This window comes from Mauremys mutica, chromosome 21 (genome assembly GCF_020497125.1).
Source record: "Mauremys mutica isolate MM-2020 ecotype Southern chromosome 21, ASM2049712v1, whole genome shotgun sequence".
NCBI lineage: Eukaryota > Metazoa > Chordata > Testudines > Geoemydidae > Mauremys > Mauremys mutica.
The window spans coordinates 11296130-11311293 of NC_059092.1; the positions used below are offsets into that span (position 1 = coordinate 11296130).

At 51.4% G+C, this 15164-nt stretch overlaps 1 protein-coding gene across 7 annotated transcripts in view; it reads right to left on the minus strand.

Moving 5' to 3' along the window:
- The window catches only part of CASZ1 (castor zinc finger 1), a 394551-nt gene that overhangs the window by 210343 nt on the left and 169044 nt on the right, over positions 1-15164 (minus strand). For all 7 annotated transcript variants that reach the window (XM_044996148.1, XM_044996145.1, XM_044996152.1 and 4 more), the window contains one exon: positions 4497-4638. The gene's annotated coding sequence lies outside the window, so the exon portion shown is untranslated. The remainder of the gene's footprint in view (positions 1-4496; positions 4639-15164) is intronic.

The window sequence follows — 15164 nt, forward strand, 5'->3', positions numbered from 1 at the left end:
TCACACCACTTCATTCTGGGGGCGAGGCACTACCCCCAGACAAACTATTTGGAGGGGCATCTAAGATACAAACCAACTAGCTCTGTGAGGGCTCTACGGCCCCCAGCCTGACCTGTCCCCCTGTGCCCCACCATCACACACCCACCTACATTTCTGCAGCAGAGAACTGGTGCAGCTTTCCGCAGGTTCTGCATTTCACGCACAACCCACGCTGTGGGTAATGGCAGAAGCACACAGATAACCAGGGCAGGAGGCCAGACTGACGGACCCCCAAGGAGACGCAGCAAGCAGGACAAAAGGGATCGCATGCCCAAATTGGCAGCATAGCATCACTTTAGATTGGGCACAACTGGCAGCCAGAGTCGCTTCTCACCGCCCCCCACAGCAACCCAGCAATGTTTTACTTATTCCTGCCAAGTGTGGATTGAAGGGGAACAAAACCTGGCATGTTGCTGGGAAAATGGATGCCTCCCACCCCCAATACACCTGCAAGTACCAACTGGCCTGCCTCCCAAAGCTTGTTGTGCCCAATACATTTCAGCTGAGTTTGAGGGTCTGCACCCCTATTCCTATTTCCAAATGTTTATAGCTTACCAATATTGGCAGGGATACTGCAGCCTAGCTGGGTACGTTATAGCATGTTACCAGTAAAGACTGTATATCGTAGCTTGTTACTGGTGGGTCCTGGGTTATTATAACACAGGTCAGTACATTACAGCAGATACCGGATAGCCCCAGTAGGGAGGTTATAGCATGTTATTAATAGATACTGTATACTTGAGTCAATAGACATATTATAGCGTTTACCTGAAGGCACTGTCCAGACTGGGAAAATTTCACTGATCCCAGGCAAGTAATGCGTATATATATTTCTAATGGGCAAATCAACCATCATTCAGTGTCCCGGCTGGCAAAGGCAGGTGACTCGATTTCATACCCAGGCTGGTAAATTGCCACAATGATTTTGCCAGGCAGCTGTACATTTCCAGCCAGCTCAGAATCCTGTGAGGAGCTGTAAAAGGTCCATTGTGGTGGGTCAGGGTCTGACCCTATCATGGGCAGAGCTCCCATTAGATTTCACTGGGAGGAAGGTGTTCAGTGGCCCTCATTGACCCAGTAAAGAGAAGCTGTCAACTTGGCTTGAGCCCCAAATTTAGGTGTCACCTGGGGCGGCGAGGGGGTTGCTGGTGTTTCCATTCGTTTTTTGTGTGTTATTTGAACATTCCTCCCCATTGCTGGAAACCTAAACTGCAGTTGTGTGGGCAGAATCCCCTCGTGTGCTCTAGGGCTTGACAGCCTGAAACTGAGCATAAACAGAAAGTGAAACAGACCAGCTAGAGCCAGGGGCTGAGGGATGGGTGACAGGGAGTCAACAAGCAGCAGCCGTAGTCCAAAGTAAACTGAGCTTTCTTTGAAAATGGGAGGAATAAAACGTGCTCTGGGGCTGAGACTTGGAACAAGGGGGTTTCCAGTCCAGGGTGAGAGGGATCACAAACCCACGTTTCTGAAAGGCTAAGAGGCAGCCCCCTTCACTCCGGAGACTCTAATAATTCTGGGGGAACAATAGAAAACTGCTATGGGTTGGCAAAGCCAGGGTGGATGCTCTTGGGGCCCGATCCAAAGGAAACTGGAGTCAATGGAAAGACTTGTATTGTCTTCAATGAGCTTTGGATCCAGCCCTTGGAAAACAACACCTGAAGGGCAATCAGTGCTGTGCAAAGTGTCCAGCAGGAGAAGACAAAGCTCAGAAGAGGTGCGGATCTGAGAGATTCCCCCACCAAGGGCCAAAGGACTCTCCTGCTATACCAGCCTCCTCTCGGAGTCAGTGCTCACCTTCAACTGCAGAATTTGACCTGGAGCCTTGGAAGCTGCTTCCTCAGATGAACTGTCCTGTGCCGCTGGGTCTGGATTTTGGCAGAAGCAAAGGTCTCTCTCTCCTACACACACCCAGCCTTTTATACAGTTTCTAGCCCCTTCTCTTCCGGCTCTGGGTCTGTGCCATCCCTGGGATGGTCTATATCCGGATGGAGCCCATGTGTGTTCACACGTACCAGCTGCTCACACGTGTATCATCTTCACTCTTCTCCACCTAGCCTAAAATATGATCCTCAGAGGCACCATACAGTCCTCTGCCAGACTGTGATGCCCTGTAGCTGTCATTATATGCCAGGGCCTTCCAATTCGCCATGCCCCGTGAGTCTACCTGCAGCTCCTGCAGGACGAGCTGTGCCTGTTAATACAGAGCCTAATCCTGGATAATTATTCCCCACTGTCCCATGTGATCATTTCCGATTGCCCTCTCCCCTCAGACTGGATGTGCCTGTTCACCAGTTACAGAGCAGAGACAACTGAGTAGCCTGCACCCGGCTCTCACCCGGGTGGGGGAACACACATGGCTGGGGGCTCACGGAGCTGGTGCATTTGTGGAGCCAGATGCCGGGATGAGTGGATGGAGATTCTGCTGCCACAACCAAGTCCCAGTATTTGCATCTGATTTGGGAAGCCCACAAGGCTCCCTTATCACCAATGCCCCACCCCACACCTCTACTCCTTTGGCCCTGACAGCAGCAAAGCCTGGAAATCTCGCCAACAGGCCGGGGCCTTGAGCGGCAAGACCTGCTGCCTCTTGAACTCAAGGGGTTGCCATGGCTCTAACTGGGGGCACAGATGCCAGAGTGCTCGGAGCCTTCTCCCCAGGGATAAAGCCTGGAGCTCCCTCTAGCTAAGCCACTCAAAATCAGCCACGCCAGGCACTGGGCAAGTTTTAGTGCCGGAACAGTGGGGAGGCACCGATGCAAGAAGAGAACACCGATGCCATCAACCTCCTGACCCGCAGCATCCTTGTCCTTAGAGGTCTAGCTCAGGTGCTCATCACCAGAGCAGCTGAGCACCTGACATTCAGAACCCCAGGGAGGTAGGGAAGCATTGCTACTGCTATTTAAAAATAGTAACGCCAGTGAAACAGAGGCATGGAGAACATAAATAACTCGTCCTCCCCTCCCCCTGCCCCCGTGCTGCACAGGAAATCTGTGCCAGAACTCAGGCTCGAATGCTGATCTCCCAAGGTCCAGGCTAGTGTCTCAGTCTCAAGACCACCCCTCCTCATGCTGCGCCAATCCAGTGCTGCCCTCTTGGCTCTTCCGCTGAACCCTCCCCTCCCCTTCTGTCCTACAGCCTCCTCTGACTCTCAGCGGCCCTGGATACTGGCAGAGCAGTATTTCATTGGGGGCCTACAGGGAACATGAGCTGGGGTCTCCAGAGTGATCGGAGGATGCATACATCCACTGAGACCCTCTAAGAATGAGCATCATTCGGATGTTTTTCGCTATTCTCGTCTCTCAATGCTGCCATTAGGGTGGCAACAACTCAGGGAGGTAAGCTCTGGCAAAATCATCCCCACAGAGTAGCCACTACCCACATCTCCTCCAGCCAGCAGCAAACCCGATATGGCAGCCCCTTCCATGCCCCTACTGAGTCCTGGCCATCATCAGAGAGACAAGTATTATCCCACTGCCAGTGGCCGGTACTGCATATGTCCTCTCCTGGGTCACGCTGCACCAGGCCTGTTTTAGGGGAATGCTTGAAGGACACCACTGTTTGCACCACTTGGCACAGCCCAACGTTCCTCTGGTGCTATCCCATGGGCCCTTTGACGGACCGCCAGGCCCATGGATCACCAGCACCACATAAAACACTACTGCGTTTGGCCACAGCAGAACAGCTGCATCCGGCGCCAGCAGTGAAGAGGTTAAAGTGGTTTTTAAAAAGTCAGAGTCCCACCCTCACAGCCAACATGACCCCCAGCGTTTGCATTGGCGTTACAGACCCTGGAGCTTCCCAGCACAGACCTTCCCAAGCTGGGGTCTCCAGTTACATCCACGGCTGCCTCATGCCCTAGCTGTTCAGGCAGAGGAACTGCTTCCAGCCCAGCCAGGCAGATCCCCCAGCCAAGAGCCAATGCTGGACACTCAGGAGAAAGACTTCAGAGTCTGACAGGTGAAAATCAGCAGCCGTTGATTTAAACCAGGTTTGATTCTGTGGTTCTTACACATCATGACCTGCCCTCTTCTATCCCCCACCAAGGGAATCCATCGTCTGGAGCCCATTACCCAGGAGATACCTCACCCTATCAGCTACGGCCCTGGTGGCCAACACAGGAGTAGTTCAAAATGACCCATCCCTGTCTGAAGTGCCACCAAACCCTCCATCTTGTGCACAAATGGACTGCATCATCAGGGACGCATCATACCCTCAGCACTGGGGATGCTGCAGTCCTGCCTGTAAACCACCCCAAAGCAAACCCCTGCCATGGTGAATCCATGACCCACAGACTCCACCACTCCACCTCCTCAACTTAAATACAGTCTCTCCACACCAAAAATGCACCTCAGGGGCTCCAGCAAAGCCTGTGGAGACTCAAAAGTCACCCAGAGCCCACCCAGATACTGGTCATAGCTCAAACCAAGAGGAATAGATTACAGAAGGAAAGCCAGTACCTTGCATCCACAAGTCACTGGGCTCGAAGTCCATTCCAACCTACACAGCCGGGATGGGAATCAGGAGCTTTTTCCCCGGAGGTCCTTGATGGACACAGTGCAAGTCTGATGAGTTCCCTTCACTTGGTGAAGTCTCTTTGCCCTGAGGAAGGGAAATGAACGGTGTATTATTTATCCAGCCGCTGCATAACACACGCCCAATCAGTGCCCTAACTGGGTACCAGTGGTGACCCGCAGAACTCAGCACTCACTCAGCCACAACAAGGCAGCTGGGGGAGAAGTAACAGATCTGGCCCATCCTGGCACGGCACAGCCATCTTGTGAGACAGACAATCAGAGGCCAAGTTACAGAGGATCCTTACATGATTATCAGTCGGGTGCTGAGTCACAGATCTCATGCAGCCATTTGACCATCCCACTCTAGGGAAGAGCTGGGCACCGACCAGGTAATAAATAATAATAATAATATATATGGAGATATACCTATCTCATAGAGCTGGAAGGGACCCTGAAAGGTCATTGAGTCCAGCCCCCTGCCTTCACTAGCAGGACCAGATACTGATTTTGCCCCAGATCCCTAAGTGGCCCCCTCAAGGACTGAACTCACAACCCTGGGTTTAGCAGACCAATGCTCAAACCACTGATCTATCTCTCCCCCCTACAAAGATACAGGCCCTACTACCATGCCACATGCCGAAAAGGGCTTCCCCTGTAACCACCTCAGCAGCGTTTGCTGCCCCCATAACATAGCAGTTCCACCCCCCGAAACCTACAGGTCATTCATTATGACTTGTATTGCTGAAGCATGGCTCTACTGTACGAGATGCTATATAGCCACACAGTGACAGAGAGCCCCCAGCCCCGCAGAGCCTGCAAGCTAGCCACAAAAGAAAGTACAGTAGAACCTCAGAGTTGCAAATGCCTTGGGAATGGAGGTTGTTCATAACTCTGAACAAAACATCATGGTTATTTCAAAAGTTTACTGCTGAACATTGACTTACTACAGCTTTAAATCTTTACTATGCAGAAGAAAAATGCTCCTTTTAACCAGCTTAATTTAAATGAAAGCAGAGAAACAGTTTCCTTACCTTGTCAAATCTTTTAACTCCCCCCACCTTTTTTTTTAAAGTAGTTATGTTAACACGGCTCTGTATTTGCTTTTTTTCCTTTTTCTTTTGGTCTCTGCTGCTGCCAGATTGTGTACTTCTGGTTCCAAATGAGGTGTGTGCTTGACTGGTCAGTTCATTACTAGTGTTTGTAACTCTGAGGTTCTACTATATCATTATTTGCAGTTCACAGGGGGGAGAACCGAGGCGCACACAGATTAAACAAGCTGCCCAAGGTCATAGAGTGACACTGTGGCAGAGCCTGGAACAGACACCAGATCTCTCAAGTCCCTGTCTTCAACACCAGGCCACCCTCTTCTCAACTCTAGCTTCTCTTGGATCTATTACTCCACCTCTGCTGCATTTCTTGCCCTCCTCCCCTCACATGTCAGGACCGGAACCACGTACGCCAATCACAATCTGTATTCTTCTTTAGAGGGAACAAAAAATTTGAACAAACTTTTAAGTTCTTTACCAAAACAAATCGAAACCAAAAAAAAAAAAGTTCCTGCCACAATATTTGATTGGAGCATCAGGTTGATCTGGGAGGTGGGATTTCTAGCCTACAGGTTTTTTTTATTTCCATAAGATGAAAATAAAATCAGCAAAACAAAGGGGGGGGGGTTGTTGAGATCAATTCGTGATAGGTGCCGGGCCAAAGAAAATGGAGCCAAAGAAGTCAGAACCCTGCAACCAGCAACCTTTGTGTCAATTTAAGCAAATATTGTGGCGTTTCCATGGCAATCCCTGTTTTGAATATCCACTACACTCATTTTTTAAAAGGGCTTTTCCTGTTTGCGTTTCAACTTCCAAACCTGTAAATATTTTCAGCCTTAGCACATACCAACCCCCCACCCCCAAAACAAGAGATGCTCTCAGCTGGGACACAGAGTCCCCTCTTTGTGATGACCCAAATTGTGAAAATTCCCACCCAACTGCTGAGTTAAAGCAACATTTGGTGCCTGGCTCCCGACCCACTGATGCTGGCAGTTTCAGCACTGGGGCCAGACCTCTGTCTTGATCTCTGTGACGCAGAAGCAGGTACAGGAGCCTGTTTATTTTCTTTGACAAAAACTGATGAGTGAAACCAGCCCTCACACACATACGGTGCTGAAAGCGCTGGGCTGAGCCAAGCATCGTGCCAGCAAGCATCCTCCATCCAGTACAGCTCACACTGGACCTGCAGCCTCCTCCACTAACCCTACTGCACAGAACTCTGTCCCCAAAGAGCCCCACCACTGCACCCCAGTTGTGACCTGCAGCACCCCTGCTATTCCAGGGCCTAGCCTGAGCAGAAGCTGTCAATCACACTGAATTGTGCCACATGGTAGCGTGCACAAAGGGAACTAGGAAGAGACCAAACTTCACACTCTCTTGTGTAAGGATTTGAACTCACGTCTCCAAAAAAAAGCCGAGTGCAGGTTTGCACATAGCCAAGCCCTAACTCTGGGCTCCTTGTCTCCAGGAGCACACCCAGCCTGTCACTCACTGACAAAGGGTCCCCTGGGCAAGCGCGGTATCCCTTGTCAGATCTAAGCACAAGGACTCTGCCCACGATGCACAGAGTACCAGACACATCTGGGAAGGAATGCCCCACTCAGCAGGACCGCAGGTGGCCAATGCTGCATGAAAATGCCCACTGCAACTCTACCACAGATACCCAGTCCAGCCTGGGGACGCTCATTCAAAGACACTCACGTCCTGATGCTCCACTCCTGCTCTGAGATTCCAGTCCCTCCCAGGGCCACGGCAGTGAGCTGGTTAATTACAAGCTTCCTGGCTGCAATGGAGTCGTGCCAGGCCCCGAGTGTTAGTTTAGTGTAATTTTTGGGAAGTCAATTTCCTCTGAGTTTTTTTTTCCTTTTTGTTTTATTTTTTAAAGGGTATTTTTTAAATGGAAACATTAGCACGTTCCGATGAGCGTGAGGACAGGGGCCTTTCGTCCGCCAGGCTGCAGCGGCGCCAGCACACTTTCTAGGCAAAGTAGTACGTACCCATGAGAACCCTGAGGAAAAACAAAAGGTGACGTCAAACCTATAACGCCACCCACTGCATCCATGTCACTTCACGGTCTTGACAGCTCATTCAAGATCCTAGGGCGGAGCAGGTGGGGGATGAGCCCCAGTGTCCTGGCCAGACTCCAACTCAGGTAACCCTAAACTCCACAACTGGATATTTTATCCCTTCTTCATTCCCTGTGCAGGGCAACTGTTAAACAGCTGCCAAGTCACACCTCAGAAGTGGCTGCATTTCAGAGGTGGCTGAAGTGAAGTCTATAGTCCATAGCGCTCTGGAATCCCTGCCACCTCGATGCCACAGTGATGGTGACTGGCCCTTTATCAACATTTAGCAGGAAAAGGAATAAAGGGCCTGTAGGATTGTGATTTATTGTCACTGGGTCCCGCGAGCAGTGCTGGGCAGGGAGAATGCAATGGGCTGCCCTGTGGGGAGCCCGGCTTGCAGCAACGGAAGTGTCTGCTTTGCGCTGCCAAGCAGGGAAGCCAGCTGATTGATGGGCCTGGCTCAGCAGGCACTCAGAGTAGAAGCAAGGCAAGAGGCCTGGTCCCGGAGGCAGGGACAGGGTGTGGAGTGAATGGGAAATCAGTGCCTCTCCTCTGGTCAGACACAGAACAGGACTGAGTGGGCCCAAAAGGTGAGCCCCCACCAGGCAGCTCCACTCAGCCAGAGAGCTGGCAGCCCGGATGGAAGCGCTGCAGACATACTGTGAGGCTAAGGAGGGTGACCCACTCCATCCAATGCCAGCCAGGCACTGAGTCCAACACATGAGCACCCCTGGTGGCCATTGTACAGTTGCCCTCCAGATCAGACTTAGGCTTCCTAGCAGGGAAAGCTTCCAGTCCTCATGGAGCTGCCCAGCCAGGCGAGAGGGAAGCCACGGAGACCAGAGCCAACACAGGATCTGTGATATGGGCTCATCCCATCTCCACCTGCTGGAAAGAGGTTCAGCTCAACAGCAGGCAGGATGGTCTTGTGGTTAAGATGTCGGCCTACGGCTCAGGACACCTGTGCTCTCCGCGACCGTGGGCAAGTCACTTCACCTCCCTGGGCCTCCCCCATGCCACGGTGCTGACCGTAAACCACCTCCCCGCAGGTTGCGAGGCTAAATGACTGACTGTTTGTAAAGCCCGTCAGGCCCATCAGTTGAAAGGGGCCACAGAAATGAAGGGCATCCTCTCTCTGACCATTGGCAGTAGAGTCTTTCCTTCCAGGATCCCATAACTGTGGATGGATTAACCCCTTCTGTTGGGGTTAAAGGCTAAAAATGCTGCCACGGGCCTGCCCCAGTTTAGGGGCTGTCTAGGGTACTGGTGTCCCACACAGCACAGACAACGGAGTATATCAGCAAGGCTTAAAGCACACGGATGAACGCACCAGACACAAGGATCAGAGAACACCTGGTGCGACACATGACCAGGCCACACTGAAAAGTGAACGGGCAAGGCTTGTCCGTGTCATCCTTTGGTCCACCTCTGAATAAAGCCTACCCAGACGACCTCGCCGGGAGCTGCCTGTGTGTCTACAGGCACAGGGAGAGGTACCAGGCAGTGGAAGCTGCTTGTGAGTAACATGGCACTGCTTGGAGGGGAGCATGGTGCTAGAGGCTGACAACAGAGCCATACATGCTCCACTTGCCCCACAGCCCCAAGAATGTAGAGTCCCCTCGAGGGAGCTATGGGGAAGCACTAGCCTCTCAACCCTCTCAGAAGATAATCGTGAGACCGCAGAGACCCTCTGAAGTTTCCAGAAGGCTTTACAAATGGGTCTCTGTCTGGCCTCTGTACCGCTCCCTCCTTATCTCCCCCTTTATAAAGATCTGGGGCCAGATCCTCAGCTGGTGTAAATCAGTGCAGCTCCCCTGACTTCACAGGAGCCGGGCCAATTCGCACCCACTGAGGATCTAGCCCTCCACATTACTGGAGCTGCCAGTTCTTCCCTTTGATAATCCCGAGGGTGACTTTCCACCAAACAGCAGTGCAGGCTCAGCCAAAGCAGTGGGGTCAGCCACGCTTACCGACTGCCCCGAACACCAGCAGAGCTCTTGGCACAGGACCGGGACCCTGCTGGAGCAATGCTGGGCGTACAGTCAATCCGCCTCTTCACTGAGTTTCTTCCTCTCTGTTGACAGATACAGCCACAGTAAATGTACGAGAGCTTGGGGGGTTTTAACCACTGTTAGTGCAGGAGCAGCCAGCTTTTGGAGAGCTGCACTATACAGTGCAATGAGTTCACAGAGACGCAATGGACTGCCTGTGGCCAGGGAGGGCAGAGAAGCAGGACAGCCCTGCCTGCCCAGGAGTGAATCAGATACAGTCAGATCTTCAATTGTCGCTGTGACGATAAGGCACCTCGGGTACAAGTCAGTTTTGCCTCCCCACTTGTACGCATCACCAGGCTTTACTGCGAGAGGAGGAGGGAAAAGAAATCAGGATCTCCTACATTTGGGCATCAGCAGCCTAGTGAGAGCAGGGAGGGGGAAGGTACAATGCAGTAAAAGCATGTCAGCAACCCTCCAGGATAGACCTGGAGTCTCTAGGAATTAAAGATTAATCTTTAATTAAAGATGTCATATGATGAAATCTCCAGGAACATATCCAACCAAAACTGGCAACTGTAGATGCCAGTTCTTACACCAAGGCCTTTGCTGTCTTCCTCACCTGGGAGAGGGAGAAGCCACCACTTCTACCCATCCATCTTCAGCAGTGGGGATGAAAGGATCAGTGGCAGGTGGGCTCTGGCTCAAATGGGCTGAGAGCTGGCAGCCTTAAAACCTCCCCCAACCCGAGTAACTGAGCCACAGACCAGCGTAACGTCCAGCCACCAGCAGCATAGCAGACGAAAGGAAAGGCTCTCACGTGAGAAGAGGCTTGAGGCCTACCTGCTTCCTTCTCACAGATGGAAATGGAATACACCCCCAACTGATCCTCCCTCTACACCAAGCCTACAACATACTATACAGAAGCAACAAGTATCAGAGTCTAAGCATACTCAGGCTTCTTCTGTCCTTGGATGGGAAACCTCAAAGGAGCACTCGGGGTGCAAATAATAGCATAGGCAAGTCAGAGGGTTCTATTCCATCTCACTGCTGAAGGCGATGAGGTGTAAAACCAAGGCCCTGAGCATTACCGATCTTACAGCCCTTCTCCCAAGGAAAAGGAGTTTGGGCCCAGTGCCCTGGAGACATTCCCCTTGCAGTTTCAATTGCATACCATTCCCTTCTTCACTACCGGTGCAAAATGATCGTGTAGTGTTGCTGTGCCCTCTCAAGCAGCTCCCACAGGCCACCTGAGAGCTGGGAGAAAATTCCTGTAACAGTTTGGGGTTTCTCTAGAGGAAAGCCAATGGTGTCGTTAACAGCTCCATCAAGGAATTCCAACAGCCAGTGTTCTGCTGGGGCAAGTCCGTATGTGTATTTAGCTCTCAGCTGGATGAACCACTCTCTCCTGGAAGAGGGACTTGGTCTTCACATTTATGAGGACTATTTCTGAAGACAGACTGGACTGATCTACTGTTTGTAACAGTGGATTCCACTGAAAGAACCAGTGTCAGGCCCAGTAACTGTTCGGGAGTGATTGTTCTCCCCTTCTCCTGGCCTCTTTCAAGGACCTCAGAGCACTGCACCAGAAAACGGACTAGGAGACCAGGGAGGCAGCAACAGACGCGCATGGCCCAGAGGTCAGAGTTTGGCATTAGGGTGATGGATTCCTGAATGGAGTTATCAATGTCCACCAGAACTTCCATTAGGCTGGCAGTGGACACAGCAGTCCATACACATGCCTGGTGTAACGCCATTGGTTTCAGTGAGCGCACGCCAGCGATGAATTTGGCCCAGCAAACATTTCTGGATGTCACTCTGGTCAGTCTCTCTCCTTTAGAAAATCCCACTGAATGGACACAAAAACTAAGGATGAAATTCTGGTCCCACAGAAGTCAACGGCAAAGCTCCCACTGACTTCAGTGGAGATAAGATTTCACGCAAAATATCTTTCTCACTCCAGTAGCAAGAGTTTCGCCAAGGTCAGGGTGCAGACAGTGTCCAAGGAGAGAATTCTTCTTCTCCCCTAGTTGGAGGATGACTGCTGGAGAACACTGCCGGAGCAGCTATGCATCCCTTACCTATCCCAGTCTTCTCTCCCCATTACATTATCAGCTCAGATAGAATCAGAGACCGCAAGCAGTGGAAACAGATAACTGAGGTGCAGCAAATTTTGGCACAATGGTAGCAGACATGGGGCACGCGAAAACTCCCTCTGCTCCCCTCACAAGTCCCCCGCCCCTGCCCTGGGAGCAATTTTCTATGCAACAGCACGGTTGCATTCCCTTTGCTATCTCCTAATAAATATCATACTAAGCGAGATGAATATCACCTTCCCAAACCAAGCAGCATGACCCACTTTCTGAATCAGGACAAATGCAACTGGGCCCTGGAGTCCTGGGCCCCTCCCAAAGCCAAGAGATTTTGTAACAATTACAGCAACAAGAAGAAATAGAAAAGTAATAAGTGATTAAAGAGCATGATGGTAGAACTGCAGCCATTGGGTAATTCTTGATATATTCCTTGCCATCCTACGCTCTGGGCCATTGCCTAGGACACTGAAGCAATGGCACCCCCCACATCACACCATATCCATGTGTGTGTGCGCGTGCACACACGCACTCACTCACTCTCTCTCTTCCACTGTCCTACATTCCTCAAAAGTAACAGGTCCAATTTCAGACTAGTGGCCCATGCGTGGACAAAGGCTCCCATCCTGCGCACACACACCCCAGACCTGCCCCTCCCCCGGGAAAGTTGTGGTGGAGCAGGAATGGAGGTTTCAAATTCTACCAGTGCACCCCCTCTGCCTCCCCTCCCCTCCCCTCCTCTGCCCCAGTTCACAGCCCAGGGGCATTTACCAGTGTGACTGTGCCCATGGAATTCCAGAGCCAGCACTCAGCAAGAGCATCAGTCACAGCTGGCGATGTTCCCCCTTCTTCCCACTCCTTCCTCGGCCGCCACCAGGTGAAGTCTCTTCCCCAGCTTGTCTCTCCAGACCTGCTGCCTAGTGCCCGCAGGAAGGATGGGGGCATGGAAAGCGGGGAGTGAGGTGCACTGCAGGTGCCCAGTGCTTTATGGACACATTACAAAGAAAGGCCTCTGTCCCAAGACTCTCACCCTTTGAGCTAAATACTTTCTCTTTGGTTTGCAAACCAGCTACAGCTGGAAGGCTGGAGTGAGGGGGGGCCGAATCCTGATACTAGATACATTGGTGCAGCACCACTGGTTTCCAGGCGGCTCCTCAGGATCAGAGTCTGATGTGGTGGGTATGGAAAGCAGAGCCTAGCAACCCGACCCGAAGCTGATGGGACCCGACGAGGAGTGTCGGCTTTGGGGCGGCTCTCCTCCTGCCTGCGGGGCCGATGCTGCAGCGGGTGCATGCACCTCTCCTGCTGGCCACCGCAACCTCGCTGCACTGTAAGTCCCATAGCCTCTATCTCCACAGCACACACAGCACAGCAAGGGGCAGTGGTTGGCAGGTGTGGGGCCCACAGCCACTGCTGTACCAACCCCAGGGGCAGGAGGCGGCAGCAGCACCACTGATTCAGAACTAGGGGCTAAGGGTTGGACTCGGATTGGGTGGGTTGGGTCCAGTTGAGGCTTAAAAAAAAAGAGGCTCAGGCAGACCTCTCAGGGAAAGCAATTGAAAGAGGGAAGTGGGGGAGATGTCAGTATTTCTTTCATTGACTGAACCCACAAAATTATCCATGGATAATTATCCATGGATGGAGAGCTGATAGAAAATACTGGCTGGGGGGAACGTGCCCTGCTGACCTCCTCTCTCTAGCTCAGCATTTACACTAAGCTTGTTGCTATGGCCTATAAGCACCCTACTTCCTGTGCCCAGCTGGCACTAGGCAAACAGGGCAAAGGGTCACACATTAGGTAGGCTACCCTCCCCCAAGTGGCACTATGAGCCCCTGGCACCCACCATCCATCTAGTACTCGTTATTTATGTTAATATATTAACATAAATAACGAGTACTAGAGGCCCCTCCTGTGCTGTACAATCATGGAGTAAGAGTCCCTACCCCAAAGATCTTATAATCTCATAGACAAAGGGGAGTGGAGGGGAAATCACGGCACAGAGAGGTGAAGTGACTTGCCCAAGGTCAAGCAGCTGCTCAGTGGCAGAGCTGGGAACAGAACCCAGGGGTCCTGCATTCCAGTCCAATGCCCTCCCCACCGGACCATGCATTAGCCTAGCAGCAGCTCTGATTTTATGAAAGTGCCACACATTCTTCTCTGTGAGGGGTACAGCTGGGTCTCCTCAGCACCCCTTGGCAGAGTGAGACGGGGGCAAAAGCTGATTTTAAAATTACTGAGGGAACTATTTAAAAAATAAATAAAACAAAGGAAAAACCCTCTTACCCAGATTTTGGAGATTAAAAAAAAAGGCAGAAAAATCCTCATCTTAATACAAAATTGTATCTGATGTGTCGTGGCATGAAAATGTTTTTCACAGCATTTTTCCAGTGTGATCTCATGCACCCTGTAAACGGGGTACGCCCAAAACACCAGGTATTTTATGGGACACAAACAGAGCAAACACATACACAATTTAAAAACGAAACAAAACATGGGATTGGTAAATATTTAAATTAATCAGAGCTGGCATCTGTAGAGGCTCCCCTCCCTGAGAGACATTTGCAACATAATAATAAAAAAAAAAGAATAACATGACCTTTTCCTTTGTGTTTGTTAGCTCACTGCAGTTTGGGGGGTTGGAGCAATCCTGGCGCTTCCCAGGGTGGAGTCCAGAGAGAGCGAGCAAGGGGCTTTCTCCCTGCTTGGCACTGGGGGCTTGGGGCTGGCTGCATGAACCGGTGGGGATGGGTCTGGCCAGGTGAGTTGCTCCGACCTGTTTGCCGTCTCACTCCATGTTTCATTATTTTTTTCCTCCTTTTCATTTTAATTGTTGGAGGAGTTTACAGAGCTGTTTGCCAAAAAACAATCCACTCCAGGGAACAGCTTACACAAAAAAGGGTGTGTCGCCATAGTGAGGCCGGGGAGCCATGGAAACCACCACCTTTTTGCATTAGCCCAGGTGAAACCAAAGCTTTGTGGATGGCTTGTGAAACCCACAGCGATCTGCTGGCAAGTGAAACAACACACAGACAGAGCGTGCATGGAGCACCCAAGAGTGTGCACCCTGGCACTAGCGCCCACGTGTGCGACTCACCAGCATAAAAGCTTGACCCTCACCTTCCAGTTGCACCATTTTATTCTGAAGTGTCTGTCTCTCTCTCACACACACAGGTGTGTTCACACTTCATCTCGTTCACATAGTCAAAGAACACATGCATAAGCATAAATGCGCACACACACACTCCTTCACAAAGTCACCAGTGAAGACACCCAAAACCAGAGACAGACCCAGCCCAGTACAAATGTGGGCGCGCACACACAGATATAATCACACAGGTGTGCACACACAATACCGTATACAAATGCATGCCAACGAAGAGCCATGCCAACCAGCCACATGACCAGACAAACATGGAC